Here is a 17,516-nt window from a genome sequence, read left to right as displayed (position 1 = left end):
TTGTCGGTAGGAGCAGGTAAAAATGTTCAGCTACTGCATACAAGGAGAGGTCCTCTGGGTCCAATTCAGATTTATCAGCACTGAGAGAGTGGTTGCACACTTTTTAATACCAGATCAGTGCACTGTGGATTGCCAAGCAGCAGTAAATTCATCTGGGTAAGGTGGTGGGCCTGTGACTGTGATTCTGCTGAATTCACTGAATGCACAATCTGGCTTTTCTATGTTTTTTTTGGAAGCTGTAAGAGGACAGGCAATACTTGATTCAGAACACAGCCTGCAAACGTAGTTAACCAGTGATCTTCCTTTTAATAATTCTCAATTACAGCTATGCTTAGTACCTGAAGGGTGCCTGGAGACACACAGCTCTGGTACCTTTGATCCAAGTATTGGGAGACTGAAAGCTGAGTTTAGTTAAACTGAGACACAATCTTAGCTGTTGCTGAACTCTGTTATTTATGGAAGTTTTATCCCTGCCTTCAGTGACTGTATAGTTAGCTCAGCAGTGCTTTGAAAAATTCAGCCCCGGCCATTTTTATGGCAGCTGTGCTCTCTGCAGAGATCATTAATGCATCTGACTGCAAGAGGAGCAGAAGCATTTCCCTGTGGCTGTACCTGTCACTGGCAGTGGAGGGCAACGATTCGGTCTGTGTTTGGCCATTTGTAAATGATGAGCAGCTGAGACCAACTGGGTAAAAGATGTGTCATAGGCCCCTTGTGTGCCTGATCTACAGAGCTTCGTTGTCTTTTGCAACACTTCCTATGGAGAAGTGGATGCAGGCTAAAGCAGCTTTTTGTTTTGGAGGAATCAGGGTCAGTCCCTGTTCTGGTGGCCAAGATGCCAGCCATCACACAGATGTTGGTTGTTTCTTTCTCCATGTACAAGGGTAAGTAGATGCATAATGGTGGCTTTTAAGCTAAGCTGTGGCCATGTTGTATGACTGATGCCTAGCTTTATAGATAGGATGGTACAACATCACATGGCTCCACTGGAAGCTCCAAGAAGAAACTTGCAGCTCTTATGATTCCGTCATCTATTGAGTAATCATAATCATGATAGAGTTATGAATGGATAATTGACATGTGACATTAACAGCTAAAAGAGTGAGCCTCCATTTATGAAATAATGGCTTGAATTTGTGAAGAAATAGTAAAGGGGACCTACAGCTCCTAATGTGCCCCATTGTATCCACTGCTAGTGACAAACCACAGAGTGAAGTCATTTGATTAGCTTTAAGATTTCAGTTAGGCCAACAATAAATTCCTGACTCTTGATGTACGGTGTATTTCTTCAGCCCACATAGATGGCGCAAGTTCATCAAGTTGGTGGAGAAAGTGGGCAAGCCATTCTGGGGGTCTTCACGGCATGCTGGGGCATCACTGAGGACAGGGTAATGTGTGTGCCTGTGGACCTGACAAGTATGTCACTTAAAATGTAGTAACTGATTTTTGGACAACTTAGATAATAAAGGATCACAGCAAAAACACAAAGGAGGGAAAATATGGTCTTTGCCTCCTTGTCTTAATCTGGCTGGAACTCAACCTAGGCAAATTTGGGTTTAGTTAGGTGTCAGCCTATGCAACGTGAGCTGACAGAGTCTGATAAAAATAGGTGAGAGTGAGCTAGGTGTAGCCAGACGGAAGCCCAGCCTTAGCTGATACTGGTTTAAAATATTCTCATTATAGTCCTAGGTGAACAGAGGTCTCTCAATGTAGCTGGGTCCCAAATTTTATTTTTATTTTTACTTTGAGCAGGCTTTTCTGCAAAGTTGGATGAAGAACAGAAAAGCCAGGAACACCTATAAGAGAAAGGCAAGAAAACAGGTTTATATCTTTTTACTGTTATGACTGTTCAAGAGTGGAAGTGGAAGCTTGTTTGTGCTGCTCCCTAAATGGTCACTTCCTCGGTTTTCATAGGAAAAGATGACCCACCTAGGGATGTGGGTTATACAGTGGTGTACCAACTCTTGGAATCCAGATTCTTGCAGGACTTGGATGCTGACCAAGACTTTGCAAAACTGGAAGAAAAAGCACAACCAAAACCATCCTGTGAAGAAATCAGATGTGCAGGGGGATGGTGGTAAAGAGAGAGGACGAGGAACTTCTGAACTTAAGGACAAAAAACAAGAGAGAGAAAATGAGATGGAACATGTAAATTGGGGGAGAGTAAAACTTAAGAATGGTTTTGCAGTGAAATAGTAAGTTAAAAGTGCTATGCAGTACCAAAAAGCCTGTAAGCAACTACTCTGAGGAAGCAAATGCTGGAAGAGAATGAGATGTTAAAGGCTGCTTTACAGGAGAAAAGGCAGTTAGCACTGAAAATCAGGGAATGAGCACCCACCCCCACCACACTCCCTGCCACAGACAGATAGACAGACACACACATCCTATACAACAGCTATAAAAGAGGCTCCAGCAGCAGCCTAAATAATGGTGCAGGAGATGCAAATCCTGAAAGAGAAGGGTGCAGACTTATGAGATTGTGAAGCTGAGGTGAAAAAGTGCAGCACTGGGGCAACGTAATGCCTAAACACAGCTGTTACTAAAGCACCTTCCAAAAGGGGTGATGGGGTGGACAGAGACCTATGGTTTGACCTGGTTCAACCCCATTCTTCGCTCAGAGGAGTAGAGGGTCACAAGTCCCAGTGCTCCTGTTAACGAGATACTGGGAATCTTCAAAGAGAATTTTGAAGTGCCCTTTGCTGCTGTAAAATGAGAAGATTGAGGAATAAGGGAAGAAAGGGTAACGTGCAATCAGAGACATATCAAGTTGTTACAAAACTACTGAGCTGACCCCAGAACTTTAAACAGGCTTGGCTGCAAAATTAGGCCCTTTAAATAAAAATATGTGCACTGAATGGCTTCTTAAATAAGAAACAAGTATTTGCCTTATCACGGTGTCGTGGTTTAACCCCAGCCGGCAACTAAGCACCGCACAGCCGCTTGCTCCCCCCCGTGGTGGGATGAAGAAGAGAATCGCAAGGGTGAAAGTGAGAAAATGCGTGGGTTGAGATAAAGACAGTTTACCAAGTAGAGCGAAAGCTGCGCACGCAAGCAAAGCAAAACAAGGAATTCATTCACTACTTCCCATCGGCAGGCAGGTGTTCAGCCATCTCCAGGAAAGCAGGGCTCCATCACGCGTAACAGTTACTTGGGAAGGCAAACGCCATCACTCCGAACATCCCCTCCTTTCTTCTTCCCCCAGCTTTATATGCTGAGCATGACATCCTATGGTCTGGAATATCCCTTTGGTCAGTTGGGGTCAGCTGTCCCGGCTGTGTCCCCTCCCAGCTTCTTGTGCACCCCCAGCCTCCTCGCTGGTGGAGTAGGGTGAGAAGCAGAAAAGGCCTTCGCTCTGTGTAAGCACTGCTCAGCAATACCTAAAACATCTCTGTATTATCAACACTGTTTCCAGCACAAATCCACAACATAGCCCCATACTAGCTACTATGAAGAATATTAACTCTGTCCCAGCCAAAACCAGCACACATGGCTGAATGAGAAAATGTTGTGCAAGCTCCCACTACAGCTGCTCAGTGGGTGGCTGTAAAATCTGGGTTAGATGTATTCCCTGGAGCCAGAAATCATTTTTCTGAGGAGGTGCATTGACTTCTGCAAGCTTTAAAAGGAAAATCAAAAGGTGAAAAGTTACACTGGAGGAAAGAGTATGTGCCAAATAAAAGCATATTTGCGTCAGAAGAGATTGTCAGGCTCTGTCTGTGGTCTTCTAAATCAGTCGTCTCCAAAGTGGGGTGCACGCACCGCAAGGGGTGCATAAGAATTCCATTGAGGTGTGGAAGAAAATATTTTTGTACCATTAATATATTTTTAGAACAGTGTTTATTTCATCTTTAGCTCATCCTTTTTAATTTCTATTTTTCTGTATGTTTTATAATTTACGTAATATGTTAGTACAGTAGTACATGTATATGATTTATAAATTACATATATTGGGAGTGTGTGCTTAAAATTTTTTTAGTGATATGGGTTCATGAACACAAAAGTTTGGAGAGCACCGTTCTAAACAATAGCTGTGGACAAGATCTGTGTATCGACCAGGCTGCATATAGAACAGCTGTGGTGAATGGTCTTGCCCAGAAGGGCATCTAATTTTAGGGCCTATAAATATGTGAACTACATGTCCTGAGGCAGAACCCTGGTAAGAGAAATGTGAGTGTTTGGGAGGAAGATAAATGATTGTAAGCTAAAGAAAAATCCTGGGGCTAAGAAAGACAAAGAGGCAGTATAAACTGCTGCGTTTGCAAACTGACTTCCCACTACTCTCGGGAAAAGCAGTGTCAAAAGTGTGGGGGGGGAGGAAGGTTGTGGCAGGTACCTTTGCTTAGCATGAAGGTCACGGGGGGAACTGAAGCAAGCTTCAGTGTCATACTGGGCCTTCTGGTGGAGATTAGTACAAGAAAAGAAATAAAACCCGGTGCCCCCAACCTCTCAGTCTCAGCCTACAGCCATCTCCTGTGTTTCTGGGGCTTGCGCAAAGTTAAAATGTGGAGACCGGGGAAAGCCTATGGTTCTGGTAGGATTAAGAGTTGATCAGGAATTAAAGTGCCTAGGAGCTGCTGCATACTGTTATGTCTATTGATACAGCAGAAAATACTGGATGTCAGGTGCAGACTGTGTTATCTGCAGTTAGGACAGCTATTCTAAGGAAGCAAATGGTGAAAGAGAATGAGGGGCTAAGGATTTGGTTATAGCAGGACCAAAGAAACAAAGAAGAGATGCACACAGAAGTAGAAGAAGCCAGGGTGCTGTGATTGCTGAGGTACAGCTGCAGGAGCACGCTGACTGTGAGAAGCAGCCTGGAAGCACAGGTACAAAGCAGGTGGTGGGCAATACACTGAAACCAGTTTAGTCTGAAACATGCACTAACCAAGGCCTTGCAGGAGCGTGGGCTGCTGCAGAGAGGGCAGAGTGTGACGCACAGTGAAAGCAGGAGTTTCCATCGTGGTATGAGCCTCGCGTGTAGAGAAGCAAGGAGTAAGAAGTGTGGCATTTGTGGCTCTGCAGCTCCTCTAGCATGCCTTCCAGAACATTTTGGAAGAAAAGGCAGAAACATTTACAAAGAACATCTGCGTGTTTTCAGAGGTAAAGCAACTAGATTAAAACAAGGAAATCAAGTAGAGCAAATGCCAACAATATCAATGTGAAAATAAAGAGTTTACGCTCTCTGCAAGCTTTGCTATTTTTGTCTTCCATAGTACGGAAGAATATGTAATCCATTCCAATGCTATGGCTATTGTTAACTTGGCATTTCTTAGCTTTGCTTTCACTGCTTTTGTTTTGTTTGTATTGTCATATATACATATATGTGAACAGAATGATGCAATACTTTTCTTACATGTCAGTTCTCGTGGCTGAAGTGGTAAGAGAAAAATATGAACAAACTAAGGGAAGCAGAAGAATGTATCAAATTTAAAAGCATGGTAATCTCCAAAACAGAAAAAGACTATCTTTGTGAGAACAGATGTACTTCCTACTATTAATAGTGATCATGCTTAGTAGATTAGTAAGATACAAATGCAATGTTTCGGTATGTAATCAAAAAAAGGTGTGTAAATGTGTGTATACATATCTAGAGAAATGCAGTTTTGTGCATTTATAAAATGTGATGTTTTGAGCACTGCAAGGAGCAACTGTAGATCAGCTAAGTCTACAACTGTTTCCCATGATAAACTGAGTTTTAACAGATGGCATAAGTATAGCTTTAGAATGTTCTGAATGGGGTGATTGTACCTTTGTTTAATATTGTATTTGGGATATTTTAAAAAAGCACTGTATAGACCAGTGGCCCTCAGATGGGCAGAAAATAACAGATGGTAAAAACTAGTTTCCCCTGTTACGCAAAACGCTATGTATGTGTTCGATATGCAGTCCTATACCAATTTGCTGGAAAGGATTTTTTCATTTTTAAAGAGCCGGTCAGGTAATTTTTGAAAATTAGAATAATAGAGCTGTGCATAAGCAATGAAGGGCTATTAAACAAGACACGATGTTCCCAACAGTCTCCTTAGAAGGATGGCAGCAAACAGCACAGGGCAAGATGGGCATGTTTATATGCCTATGTCAGCTTTTAGCGTTTAAATGACTGTTTAATCATATTTTGACCAAGTTCAATTATGAAATTGTTCTATTTATTTCCAGTTATCATCTGTCATGCAGTTGGTAGGCTACAGTTGTATTTGAGTGTATATGAATTTGTATGCACATATGCACTCATACGCACATATAAGTGTCCACAAAATATTATAAGCTAACTTTCTGTATGCAATTTACTCCATAATAGGAGTATATCTCATGAAAACTCTGTTAAAGAATGTGATTTTAATCACATCACACTCTTAGAAGTAACATTATGGTCTCAGCTACAGGAATTTCAGAATATGGCTTTATATGCTATAATTGTCATTTTAATCGTAATAGTTTTGTTGTTTGTGCAGACTGTATTGGCTTTAAAAATCAAATGCTTAACAGGTCGAACAACAGCCATGTGAGCTCCTCTGAGACCTCTATAGGTGTCATGAGACAAAATCACACAGGGAAGAGCACAGGCCTCCAAGAAGACCGGTACTTGGCCCTCATCAGGAGCTTAACTGCATAGAAGAGTTTGCAACAGCCTTGCTGGATTCATAGGTGAAAGCCTATGTTTTACAGTCTATCAGAAGCTGAGGGATGGGGTTGTGGCCTTGTAGCTGGACAAATGCTATAGTGCCTTCTCTAGTAACAGAACACAAGTTCTGAACTAATTCTGCGAGGACAAGGTTTTGCCAGAGCTGCATTGTCAGGGCTTGTCTTGGCCTGCCTGGAGCTTTGTTCTGGTCTTTTTAACTGTAACAGCAATTGTCTAACAAACGCATATCTGTTACCTAATCGGTTTTAGCTTTAGCTTACTTTTATATGATTGTGTAATGTAGTGCCTGTTTTTATAATAATTTTCATATATTTCTCTACCTAATATGTAGAACTAACAAGTCACTATTCCGTGTAAAATGAACTGTCTGAACCTAGGATAAGAATGCAGCATGGAGGAGAACAGACATGGGATAATAGCAGAGGCCTTAAAACTGTGGGCACAAGGTGGTACCAGAGCCAACGGAGCTACAACCAACCAACCCACCAATGGTCAGTTACTGGTCTCTAAAGGAATGCAGCCATGGCGTGGGTCAAGCTGGTGTTACAAAGAAAGCAAAGAAAGAATATGTAAAGTATACCATATATAGCAAATCTGAATGTGACATGGAATTGCAAAAGAGTGTAGAACAAGCAAGGTGTAAGGTATGTTAGAAAATGTATAAAAATAAGCCCAGCTGGATCCTAGACTAAAGAGGAATAAGCTCCCACCATCAGCATTGATGCCTTCCTCTCAGAGAAAAGCTCAGGACATTGACAGCTTGCCATAACTCTCTCTCCCATCCCAGACTAAAGCCATCAGCCGTAGGACTCGGGGAGGAGTCTGTGGTGAGCATAACACCACAGAGAAGGGAGAGGTATTACAAAATCTGTAAAAGATTTTTAACTATTTTGAAATGTTTTTGTTATAGTTTGCTGAATTTTATTTTTCTTTTCTCTTTTTTTCTTTTTTTTTTTAATGGTAATAAATAGATCTGGACTAATAACAGTTATTTTATTAGACTGTTAAGATGTCAGGTAGTCTAACAGTAAATTCTTAAATTCTTGACTTTCCATCCAGGTTGTGTTTCTGAGGCCCACGTAAACTGCATGAGCTGTAGGACAGTACTGTCCTTAGAAGTGGACAAATTACAGTATTCAGCCTGTAGGGATTACACTTGCTTCCGTTGGCCACATAATGGACACAGAGATAAAAAGAAGAAAGCAAAAAATTAGGGCTATTTTTTTTCTCCCGCCTTCCTTTTTTTTTTTTTTGCTATTAAGGAGAGCTGCTATCATAGTGTTTTGTATGAGGGAATAGAGCAGGTATGCCAGAAATCCTTTGTGCTTGTCCTTCGAAGAGATGAAAGTGAAGGTGATGTTTATAAAACAAATGAACAGATGAAAAATCCACATAAGATTGAGCTTGCTGCCAGGTTTGCAGGAGTGGGAGTCTGTGCAGTCCTTGTGCATCTCTGGCAGCTCCGCTGCCAATATGAATACTAGAGTATCAGAGGAGCAAGAGGTGGTGCTTCTGGATCTCATCACCAAAGGCTACAGTGTGGTGAGGCAGTTGCTTGTTTACTTTCATAATATTACAGCTTGCAATCAATACTTACATAGTTTTGCTTGCTTGGCCCTGCGGGGAAAAAAAGAATGCATTTTTTTCTGTGTAGAGTCCACTGGCTTGTGCCTATTACAAGCCTAGTGTTTACTATTAGCTCACCATGATTTTGAGCTGAAATTCGCAATGCAGCATTCATCCCCAGAGAAAAAATTGGAAATAAATAGAAACATATTACTCACCTGATTTTCCTCCCCTCACCCTATCTAACATAGCTGTATTCTGTTCATTCCCGTGCTCATCTCAATATTCCCGCTGCTTTATCTTTACACTATGACCTATATGAACGCTCTCCAAAAGCGTTGGCTTCCTAAGTTGTCGTAGCAGGAAAGTGGGAGGAGACCGGTCTCAAAATTTCCTTGGAGATCTCCATCTGAAACCTGGGAGTAGCCAGCACTTTGCACAAGTTTCTTCCTTCAAATAAAGAAGAAGGATACGCGATTGCTTGCTCAGCAAGGAGAGGTGTGAAAGGGCCATTCATTTTTTCTCGGTTCAATTATCAGTCAGAGCATCCCATAGACTTTTCTTTCATCTCTGTCAGCTGGATTGGTTGTACCCCTTTGGGAACTGGCAGGGAGCAGATGCATGTCACTGCCAGGTAGCAGGGAGAGGGGCAGATCGGTGCCGGGACTGATTGCGCCAGGTCTGTTCCAGTGCAAGCAGCTCGTGGCATCAAGGAAATCCCTGCTGGCCAGTTAAGGTGAGACTGTAACTGCTCAGTTCCTCCTGCAAGTAAAAAGGGCGTAACTCCATGATTGCACTCAAATGTGTGAATCAGTGGCTTGCTTGGATTTAGGCTCAGCAGGGATGGCATACAGAAATACCACGCAGCATATATTTTTGAAATATGTTTTTAATATTGGGATTCCCAAAAATCTTTCTGTGTAAAGCTGTGAAGCTCTATTACAAATAAAGAACCATTACTTTAAGCAACCAATTGTTTTTTTAGTAGCTCAATAGATTTCAGTAGGACCATTGACTAAGGATATTTTGAAAAAAAAAAAAAAAACAACACTAGCAGTTTTCTGGAGTAAAGTACGAATTTTCATCTGAATGAGGGAAATTTCTTTGGGCAATTTTTTTCTTAAAATTAATTCTTTTAATAATTTTAAAATAAAAATATTTTAATGAATATTAAAATCTCTTCTGCAAAACCCTGAGGAATTTGGGAGGGGAAAGGAGAAGTGTTTTCTAGAATCTATTGTATTGATATCACTTTATTAGAGTAGATAAAATTTTCAGTCCTGTGGTTTCCCATCACAGGCAAAACTTGTGGTCTGTTTTCCTCGTCTGCCCTCCATCCCGTAGCAGTTTTTCTGTAGCTCACCCAATTTTCCTCTCCTCTGCACTGTTGCACTGTTACCCTCTGTATTCCACAACCTGGGGTTAGAAAACTTGAGGTTTTCTTTTGTTTTCTTCTTTCTCTTCAGTGTCTTCCTCCTTTTCCACCAGTTAACTGTGATAAGAGCCTGAAGAGAAGGCTGCTCTGTTTTTGTCCTGCTGAGACTGTCCAGAGTTTCCTCAATGCCTATCCGTGCTTTGCATGGAGAGGCATCAAATGCAATGGAATTCATTTCAAAGGGTGAAATTCAGTCACAAGCCGTTCATGATAGTATCCCAAATATCAGGGAGGTCATACTTTAATATTTGGTTTCCAGCCTGAGCCTTGCAAGACTGTCAGCTGTAAATAAAAAGGGGTCTTGACTATTTTCTTTGTAGGTTGTGCAAATGAGACAGTGAAATTAGAACTCTATACAACATTTTAAGACTGGTGATTTAGCATAGAGCTAAACAGAGTACCTGTGTCTCAAGCCCATGATTAATTAATTCAATCAGTTGCAGTTCTGGATCTTGAATGTGTTACTTTTGGAACTACAGACTGCTATGTTTTCATTAAACAATCATATTACTAATCTCTGGAATTCAGAGTCCCTTATGTCTATGAACTGTTACTTTATTGCTGACCACACCTGCCAGTTTATTGCTATAAATGTCATTAAAGATACATGGAGTTTTAACCAGTTAGACATAAAAGAAATGACCAGTTGCCTTTTGCATTTTTTCAGAGAAGGTCACAAGGCAAATTAATTAGTCTAAATCAATATGACGTGCCTTCAGGTGGATGGGTAAAAGCCAGAAACAGTCTTTTTTCTTTTGCCCAAGATAGCGCACAACTATTTCATTTGGATTCACTTTAAAGTTTGAAGGGATTAAATGAGAGCTAGAACAATTAGCTTTTTTTGAGTTAAATGAAAGTTAGGAGCAGGATCAGTCTTGTTAATTGCATGGATAAATTCAGTGGTTTGGTGGGTTTTTTTCAGAGACTGCTTGTTACTTTAAGAATCTCCTAATTAATCTCGTCGTCAGATTCCTTCTTCATTTATCATGCACTGCTAATCCTTTTGCAAGAAAGAGAGAAGCATTATCAGCTATAGCAGGTTAAACTTTTTATTCATATGGTTTTGCTGATGTGACACCACATTTTAGTGGGTATCACTCAAAGCAACACTGAGCAAGTGATATACTGAACGTTTTCACAAGGAATTCAATGCCTTGCCAAATGAAACAGATCAACCATGGTGACACTTTCAGACCTGCAGGACAAGGAAATGTTTGCGGGTGTGAGCTCAAAATAAGGCTTGTGGCCATTTTGTTTGGCTTCCTGGATGTTAGCATGCATATACCTGCTATTTAGACAGTTATGTTTTGGGTTCTACTTAGACAACATCTGTGAAATTCTGGCCAAGTGGCATCAATGTAAATTTTGTCACTAGCAGCTGTGGCATTGGGATTTCACTTGCCTCGCTGCAGTGAGAAGTTGTTACGAGGCCTCTGCTGTGCTGACATACACTTGAACCCTCCTGAAGGTGTAAGTGGTGCAGCTCCCGTATCAGTCTGCCTGTCTATAGATTTTATACTGCTGCCTGTCACTCAGACATGGGATAATTTTCCACATGAAGCTAGTAGCAAGGGAAAACATCCCTAGCAGAATTCTTAAAATCTCTGGCATCACTTTCTTCTGTGGATCAAACCCTGCTTTGCCACCAGGGATTCAGCAACACATTTTTAAGAGATTGGTAGTTTAGGAATCCAGACAGCTATTCATGTAGCTTTCTTCATAACAAGGCGGATTTTGTACCGAGAATCATCATTTCAGATATGCTGGGAACTATATTACTTAGGCACCATTTTTTGCCATAAAATGGTTTGCTAGTATGAGTGCAGAAATGTTAAAATGTGACCTCTGCTAGCAGAAAAAGGTCAGAACTCTGATCAGAGAAAGTGTTTTTCTGGCTTAATACTCAAATGCTGCAAAATTGTTTATTGTGATGGTGAACATGTGTGGGTTTATTTTGTGTATTGGTGGCAGGTTTTTGTTCTTTTACTTGCTATCATTAGTGATATGTAATTAGTTTCTTGTCATTGAGTCTGTGGAGACACATGTGAGCAGCACTATGACTGACAGGCCAATTTCTTTGAATGGCCGTAGCTTAAATAGAAACCAGGCATTTATGCTGTTAGGAAAGTTTATAATAAATTTTATTCTGTGGTGAGATCTAGATCCAGTAAACTGAGCTCCTGCTTCATCTGTTGCAGTGTTCTTGCAAAGTAGGAATTTGTGCTGCAGATAACGGGAGTGGTCTGGGAGACAGTCACCACCCACGTCATGAAACTTAGAACACACATTTGTTTATGATCAGCTACTAGGCAATTTCTCAGTTAACAACTAAAAATCAAGTATGACTCAAACATGTTAGTCAGGGTTTGGGCATACAATGTCATGAGTCTGACACCATGTTACGGGTCTGGTGGCTGTGGTGTTGGTGGCTCTTTGCCTCTCAGTTCATGATGGATGGGCTAAAGGGTTCTTTGTTGATGAGAAGCCAGAGTTAAGTGAGTGTCTTCCCTCTTGCCCAAGCTCCATTGTGTGTGTGCACTTTTCCAGAGATCAAGGGCAACCTGATCCAAAGGATAACTTTCTCATTTGTAGGTCAAAACCAGTGTGTTCTGGCTCATGGAGACAGCAAACTGAGTGCCAGTTGTCTGGTACCTTCTAATTGTTGCAGACATGGTGCTGTTTTCTTAGTTTTACTATTTTTATGCAGTAACACCTAGCAAACAGGCTGTGTTATGTTTGAATGCAAGGCGGACAAACCAAATCACAAACAAGTCTTTACGCTACAATGTCATTTGTACTTTTCCTCACACAATTTGGCTTTTGGAATCTTTCATGTCACCACTCAGTGTTTTTGATTACTTTGAAAACACTAAAAATGTCTGTACTTTAGCCAGGAAAACATTAAATAGCCATGACTGCCTTTTGCAGAAAAGTCTTGCCTTTGATTCCTTAGGCCCTTTTGTATGCATTGGTTAGGTTTATGTGGAAAAGAGCTTCAGGAAAGACATTTTAACTGTGTTGCAACCTGTTCAAAATTACATGCATGTTCATGCCAGGGTTGCACTGGGATAATGAGGTGCCTTTGGACATAGCAGGGGTGAAGTTGCATGGAGAGGATGTGAGGCTGTCACATCTTGCTGTATGTTTCATAGGTGCTTGTGCAGAGTTGTGATGTGCATTCTGTTGTGGTTTCAGCAGGAAGACTCAGTTTGGTTTCAGTAGCAAGCTAAGGGAAACCTGTATTACTTAAATGTGCAATAAGAACTGCACAGTTCTTATGCAGGAATTAGCAAGTACATTTGAAGTGTAGAGATTGTATAGTCAAGTGGATGAAGCACTTGACAGGAGTCTGAGAATAATATGTCTTTCTTCAGCCTAGACATTGAGTCATTGTGTGATGTCTGGCAAATTGCTTCAACTCTTTCTGGCTCTGTTTCCCCCACAGAAATAGAGGACTCCTGTTTAGAATAAGATCTGTAAGAGCTAGTGTAATAAATAATGGTTATAATGACACAGTTGTCTGCAAAAGCCTGAATAATCATCTTCAGCAGTGGCATTAGTTTGAATTTGTTTTCTTAATTGAATGGAGGTTTGACATATGCAATTTCATGTTTCAGTTGGGCAAATTGATCCTTGATGGACTGGTGCAGAAGTTTTAGTGATTTTTTTTTACTTGTAAACAGAATTCTTATTTCAATGAGAATAAAGATCTTTATAATTTGAAGCCAATTGCCAACAGAGGGTTGCAAATTGTTAATGCAAGGTTAAACTAATTTACAAACGGGGAAATGCTTGCATTTTAAATATCTTTTATATTGTTACAGAAATACCAGGGTTGTGTTCCTCCTAATATAGCATTTACATTTTATTTTGAAACAGAATGTTAGCTGCTGCTGACAAGACCATGAAACTGTCTAGATGAAGAGGGACAGGAAATCCAGTCATTTTTTTTGTGCTTGCATCACATCCTGGTACCAGATGATGAGTGGTTGCCCTCCTCACCTCTGGTCTGAGCAGATCTGGGATTCTGCAGTGAAGTGATGTCCCACATGGGCCAGTGGCTACGCTGCTGTCTTAGTCTGCACAGCAGTTACTGCATTTCAGGCTGGTGGTCGCTGAGCTAATGGCAAAAGAAACATGCATTGGTATTGATTAAATGAAACATAGGTTGAAAACTATGATAAACAGTGCCTGTTAGCTTTTCTGGATTGTTGATTTTAGTATTTTCTACAGGTGCCCAGATATCCACTGTAGCAATACATAAAGCCATAATGTTCATCTTCTCTTCTCACCTACGCAGGACATATAGCTTAAAAAACATAAGGGTGACCACTGTCTCCTGAGGAACAGACCAGCAATTAATTGGTTTGAGCACTGATTACACAGAACAACAATCAGCTGTACTGTGTGTGCTACAGGGGCTTATACTATAAAGGCTCAGCAAATGCTAGTTTGTCCTAGATATGCCCTTTTTGCTGTCAGCCATGTGCTTACGTAAAAACCTTCAGAACATACCTGAATGGGGCTTTTAGAAATTCTTCTGCTGGTTAGTAACCTGTAAGAAAATACCTTTTTTTAGAACGTTCTTCCTTCCTCCACTCTTTGACTCTCATTCTTTTTTCCCCTGGATGCATCCCTGCGGCAAGAAAATCTCTTCAGCTTGACTTCTTTTTTCTTTGCTGTCCTTTTCAGTTAATTTTCAATTCACTTATGTATATTCTATGTCTCCGCTTGTTCTCCCAAGAGATGTCAGACAATAACCTCCTACGCTGTAGATCAGGGGCTTTCTGAAAATGCATGTGGGGTAAATTGAGCAAGATGAGAACTAACTAATGCTAATTAATTCACAAATGTTGTATTATACAATTATATATTGTTTAAAGAGTAGAAGCACCTCATAATACCAGAGCTCCAGATTATTAATATTCCCTCTACAGTGGTCCCTAATTAGTTAGAATAAGTTTGACCAATTCTACTCTCAGGCAGTGCTCACATACCAGGCCTTACAAGGTCACAGCTAGTGGGACCTAAAAAACCTCTTACAGTTTTGCTAACATGAGTTCCTTAACAATTGAGTCAAATTGATAAAAATAAAAATAAAAAATAAAGAAGGCAATACCAGATGCTGATATTATAGCTGTTATTTCCCGTTGCTTTGGTCAGAGGCTTTGCACTATGAAAATTTGTTCAATGCGAAGAGATCTTCATGGATTATAAAACACTTGTTTTACATCTTACTATGATTCCCCGATTCTTTGGACAAAAGTGGGTTATCTCTGACTGCTCTACAGACTGAAGCATCTCGGGATTGCTGTAATCTGTGTTTTGCTGTCTGTGTCCCTAGAGGACTCATTACGAGCTGGAGAGAGACAAAAGGTGCTCCCACCAAGATCACACTGTTCCTCCCCTTTCTTCTTCTGTCGAGTGAGCTGATGAAAAGACCTGCTATGACAAGCACAGGCTAGCTGAGAGTTTTCTTACAGTCTGGGAATTAGCTGGCCTGATCAGGCAACTATTTGGTCTCTTACTACTTATGTCTGACACAAATGTGTCATCACATAGGAGAGAAGCTGACATGTAAAATGCTTTCCCATAGGCAATGTAGTTTTTTAAACCAGTGCTGCACAATAAGCTTAAAAGAACAGACATAGTGATATGTATTTGTGACATCGGGAGTTCCTTAGCATTAAATTAGGCAATTTTATACAACTACTAAGAACCCTCAGCTTCATTGCTAGTCTGTGCATTTGCTTTCAGTCATCTGTTGAGAACGTTTCTTAAATTCTTGGGTTACCTTGCAGCCCTCTGCTTTGGTTAGGAACACACTGCAGTCACGGCAGTTGGAACTGAAGGCACGGCTTGAAGTTACAGGACAGTGTTATGGAAAATCTTGGTTATTTCTAAGCTTGATCTGGCAAAGCATTCTTGAAGGTGCTGAGGTATTAACATCTTTGCACTAAGCCATTTGAAAAACAGGATTTGCAAAAAAGGTGCTGACAGTGTATCTCCAGGATACAAAACGAGTTTCGTGGAATAATGCTCTGTAAGCTGCTCTAACTCTTTGACCTGCTATTCTACCAGGTACCATGTGTTTGCCAAGTTAAAGGGAGAGCCACATGGCACCAGAGCTGGTGGCATGAAAAGTGTTGTTAAAAAATGAATAATTGGAATTTTTTTCCACAGCCCAAATGGGGTTGGATTACTTTGTCTTTTTTTTAAACAATGACACTAACCTCTGAGATAAACCCCATTTTATCTCCTAAGTAAAGTTGAAGTATGTTTGGAAAAACAGGCATTTTGAAAATCCAGAATATTTGTATTTCAGAACTGGGATACAGTGTAAGATGGGAGTGTCTGAAGTGTGTCACAGGTAACATTTCCTGAGTATTTTGTTTGACCTGGAACTGCATTTTTCAATGGTTAATAGTTCAGAAGCCATTCTGACACAGGATGTGGCTTCACTGGAGTCACTATAGCTGTGCTGTGGCTAGAACCGTATTACCAAAACTGTCATACGCATTGTGTACTTTACGGCTCTGGGTCAAACTGTGCAGAGCTGAGATAAGAAATACATTAAGTAGTTCATTGGTGGCAAGACCAGAGCCTGCATCATGGTGCAGGTGGTGAGTACTGGCAGCTGATCCAGCTCCTCAACCAGGCTTCGTAACCTCTGCTGAACTCAGTGCTCTGATAATAGTATTTCTTCCAGTAACCCTGCTGAGAGCTGGTGAGAAAGCACTGACCCCTTCGTGAACCTCACAGGCTCCATATGCCAAGGCCTGAATTGCCACCCAGATGCCAGTGAGGTCAAAGAGCTGGGGGAAGATGTTGTGCAAAGCATCCTCTGGAAAATACACTAGCTTTCACCTCCTTCCTCCCCCCTGGCCCTGGCCTGTGGAGATGCTTATGATCAGGGCAGGGTTTCTGTGTGACTGCTGGAAGTGAGGCTGGGCCCACCTAAATCTGTGCTCTTGCTTGATGTGCTCACGTTAAAATTGATAGCAAAGGATTTCCATTCTCCTCTGTGTCTCAGCGGCACCTGGCAGCTCTGAGCTACATGCTGCTTTTCCAGCCCCCCCCTTCCCTGCTAGCCTGTTCCTCTCTAAAATCATTTAAGCCAGACTTAGCTTCTTGATGTGTTACCTCATGCATGCAGAAAAGCACACGCATTCTCAGTAAAAATTCTCCATGTTAGTCTTCTGTTCTCTGCTTTCCTACTTTTTGTGCTGTAAAGAGATTAAGTGTCTTAGCACAGGGCGTTATCAGGTTATGTTAATTAGAATAGCCAGTAGCCTGAAGTAGTGCTAAGTAGGTACGATTTTGTGGGTTAATGTACAAATTTATAGCAGGCTAGAAAGGTTCTGCAGCAAGGGCCCAGTCCTTCATTGCGTTTTTGTTGTATTCGCTTGTTAAGGGGTTTTCGTGCATAAGACATGCTGTCATCTTGAGCAGGTCACACTTCATGCAGATAAACATTTTGATCATATGTACAATTAATGTAGTATAAGTGTGTCTTTAAAGTACAAGTTCACAAGTCCATTACCAAAACCGCTTGATTTAAAACAAACTGTAGGTAGGACAGTAGGCTGAAAATGTGATTTTACAATCCTGGGGAAGAAGCCTTTGGTTGGGAGTGGATTGTAATTAAGGAAAACAGTTGTATTCCTTATCATTCTTTGCTCTGTAGATGGTGTATCTTGTAACCTGTGTCTGTCTCTTGCTTTTTTGCTGCAAAGGGAGTGCCTTCTCAGGTTATTTTGTATGACCGCAAGTTAGACCTTGATGTTCTTTTTAGTCTGTATCCCTGGTCCAATATGTCAGTGCTCCATGTTACGAACCTCTTTGTATTAAATGTGGAGTTTGCGAAAAAGT

At 41.0% G+C, this 17,516-nt stretch overlaps 1 protein-coding gene across 2 annotated transcripts in view; it reads left to right on the top strand.

Moving 5' to 3' along the window:
• Positions 1-17,516, top strand: part of PLPPR1 (phospholipid phosphatase related 1) — a 138,596-nt gene that overhangs the window by 47,353 nt on the left and 73,727 nt on the right. The gene's annotated exons all lie outside the window — the stretch shown is intronic.

Source organism: Gymnogyps californianus, chromosome Z (genome assembly GCF_018139145.2).
Source record: "Gymnogyps californianus isolate 813 chromosome Z, ASM1813914v2, whole genome shotgun sequence".
Lineage (NCBI taxonomy): Eukaryota > Metazoa > Chordata > Aves > Accipitriformes > Cathartidae > Gymnogyps > Gymnogyps californianus.
This window is presented reverse-complemented; position numbering and strand designations above follow the sequence as displayed.